This window comes from Papaver somniferum, chromosome 1 (genome assembly GCF_003573695.1).
Source record: "Papaver somniferum cultivar HN1 chromosome 1, ASM357369v1, whole genome shotgun sequence".
In the NCBI taxonomy this organism is placed as follows: Eukaryota; Viridiplantae; Streptophyta; class Magnoliopsida; order Ranunculales; family Papaveraceae; genus Papaver; species Papaver somniferum.
This window is the reverse complement of record NC_039358.1, coordinates 28,669,232-28,672,790: the sequence shown is the minus strand read 5'-3', so window position 1 is coordinate 28,672,790 and position 3,559 is coordinate 28,669,232. Positions and strand designations below refer to the sequence as shown.

Here is a 3,559-nt window from a genome sequence, read left to right as displayed (position 1 = left end):
TGATAGGAAGAAACTATATTTGTAAACAATCAGACTAATGGCAACTATCTTTAATAAAATTACATGAACTTATAATACCTCATCAGTGTAGAGACCAACTACATATAAATCTGAGTTCACCTTAACATCCATTGGTTTAAAAACTAGATTCTCGCACAAAGACAAATTAAACAAGTTGAAATCAGATACAATAAACAAGAAATTCAAAAACTAGGGTAAAATCTGGAACAAATTCTATGTCAGGTAAACAAAATAGACCATATCATCAGAAATGCAGTGAGTTTATACCTCAACCAATTTGCAATGATGGTGAGGCTCACTGGTTCAGAGAAGTAAGAAACTCCAAAATTCCCATTCTCTAAATCCCAAACTGAACCTGCAAAACCATTTGATCTTACTCAGCTCCTCGTTGACCTCTTCTGCATATCTGCATCATAATGAGTAAATGAAGCGTCCAGAGCCTGCACCATTGGTCGAACTAGGAGAGAAACTTGATGCCTAAAATCTGATTGTGCAGATTCCTTAATTTTCTGCAGCTTGGGATAGATATCCGCCATGGCATCCTTCGGTCTGCTTACCTTGGTATTAAGGTATGTTGTTGTAATAGGATACGATGACCAGAAATGCTTCAATAATTCTTGAATGGATACCCATTAATTTCCTTCGGAAGCATATCCAGAATACTCTCCTGTGCATTATTCGCAAGATAATATTTGGTACTCGATAGCTGCTGAGACAATCCAATACGAACCGTACTAGCAACTTCTGGCTCAATTACAGGATCACATAATCCTGTTACTTTCATCTCAGAGATTGACTTTCTCAAAAACCCATATGCTTGCGCCATGTTCACATTACAATGCATTGTTTTTGTTCCAACTGCCATATCTCCTAGGGCTTTGAGTGCATCAGCTTGTTGAGAATCGAAGTACTCCCATGGATCCTTAATAAGAAGAGGTGCAAATGGAAGGTTGTGTGGTGTTTGAAGAACTTCAATCACAGCCATTTGAGAAGCCCTTTCCAAACGATTGTGATTTGCCTTCTCATCAGATATTTGGCAGCGAAGTCAACCTTTCTGGACTTGGCAAGTGCTTCTGCTACAGTTCTTGTGTCCCTTAGACCCATATCCAAAGTCTGTCCTTCCAAAACAACTGCTGCATGTCGGTTAAGATCTTGTGCCAGAGTCCTCTTATACTGTTCATATTCGGAATCAGTAAACTCCTTGGATCCATCAGGAAAAATCCCATGATCCAGAAGATGTATGTAATCATCCCCTTCATCAGCTTCATCAACACACCTGATCTTCTAGCGAGCTTCAGTCCAATATGCTTCAAGAAGACAGCCAGCTCCTCATCTTCAGCAGCTTCAGCTGCAGCGGCAACAGCATTTTTTGTTCTATGGAGAAACTTTGCTCTAAATAATTTGTCCAAAAATCCTTTTCAGTCGACTTGCTTGGGATAAATTTCATAAATGCCTGGTGAACAGCTGGTTTTTCAGTGAAAATCTGCCGAATGATCTTTGGAGTCAGGCTGAAAGTGACTTGTTTGCCCGGCCATCTGTCAGTGGCCTGACATTAGCAAGCATCGCACTCTTGAACCCCTATCGCTGTTTAGACATCTTGCTGACATCAACAGTAAGCGATTTCTTTCTTACAGCCCAGAATTCAGATTCAGCCAAAACACCACCAATAATTGCTTCTGCAACTCACTATTCTCAGCAAGCAGTTTCATCCGAAGCTCCATTTCTTCTAGTCGGAGCTGTTCATCATGCAGAGTAGTTGCAGACTTCTCCGAATCCACTTTGGCATCCGGTGCAGATGATTGCGTAGTAGCTTGTATCTTTCCAACGACCTTTTTAACAAATTCTAGGCATATATCACGTTGCGCAAATTTATCGAACTCAAATGTCTAAAACTTTTATCACTCCCAGATGTAGGTTCTGTATCAGTATAACAGTAGCGCTTGTTTTTGGCTAATTCTCTGACCTTCAATGGATCTAAACTCAACATTGAGTCTTGAAGATGGCTTAAGATCATCAGGTGAGAAATCAAGTTTGTCCTCTGTCATGATTGGAACTCCTTGAACACCAGGATCCTTGACACCATTGTTCTTATACCTAGCACGCATAACTATCAGACTGCACGCCATAGTTTTTGCACCAATTTAACAATGTTGACTTCAAGATTCTGATCAAGAGAATGAATTCAAAATTAGAATTATGAATTAAAAGCTTATTTCAACAGGGTTCCTTCAAGCTCAATATATAAATAAAAATCAGAGTGGTTATGCCAATTTTCAATCTCTCCTAATCTATAACACTGAAAGACAAGTGATACAAGTGGGTTTTGAAGCAAGAAATGAAAGAAACAAAACACCGGACAAACTGCAAAACAATAGGCAGAGTTCAACTCTCTCCTGATGTTAATATTGAGATCTATTTGAAGTATACATCAACGGTAAAAATTACCTTCTCCCGTTCTGACAACAGTATTACATAGACTTCATCCTCCTCAGCTGCTGTATCATCGACCCTGGTATCAGGACTTGGTACAGTAAGTACAGCCTTGTTTCGATCTCACAAGCCTGCTTGAACTGATGGCTGACTATGAGCCTCGAACAATTTTGCAGTCGTGCAACAACCTTCAGAATAGCTTATGTTGCTTCTTTATTCTGCCACAACACAAAAACAAAAGTACATCACTAAGCAAATTAACATGACGGCACAAAGTGAACAATCACAATATGATTTCGAGAATAAATTGCAACAAAGTGAAACTTTTCCATGTCAAAAGGCATTATCAAGGTTTGAGCCTCACAATCACAACAAATCAACACGATACTGGCAAAAACACATCCAATTACTAACTTGCCGCCCCATCAGAGTAACTATGACAAAAGAGCCTCACTTGGATGTCAAACCCATAGCTTTTGATAAGTATTCATCACATGGGGCATAATTAAGAAAGAAAGTACACCAATATAATGGCAGAACCTGAGTGAATAATCACAATATTATTTCAAGAATAAATTGCAACAGAGCTACACTTTTCTATGTCAAAAGGCATAACAACACAATGAAGATCATCACTGTTCACTAACAAAAGCACATTAAAAACCGACTTGCCCCATCCTAGGCCTTTAGGCACTTGGATGTCAAACCCATAGCTCTTGATTAAGTATTCATCACAAGTGAATAACTATGAAAAATACTAGAAGTCTAACCAAACAGAAAAAAAGATACATATAATTATAAGAACAAATCAGATTTGCAGACAAGCTGGCCAAAGGCAACTATCTTCGATGAAATGCAGTGTACAGATTAATCAAATTCATCATACACATCAATTGGTTTGAAAACCATAACCATTGAACAAACTAAACAAGTTAGATGATCAGATACCAAAAATCAGAAATTCAAAAACTAGGGTAAAATCTAAAATTACTTAACTTGCGACTGTATTGAGATTAAGAGAAGTAAGAAACTCCATTAAACCCCATTCTCTACTTCTCAAACTAGTAGACGCCGAATTTGAAGCGATAGCGGAGATTCCAAGCTCCCG

The 3,559-nt window shown here is 38.5% G+C and overlaps 1 pseudogene; it reads right to left on the bottom strand.

The window, feature by feature from the left end:
* Nucleotides 1–3,559, bottom strand: LOC113281978 (annotated as a pseudogene).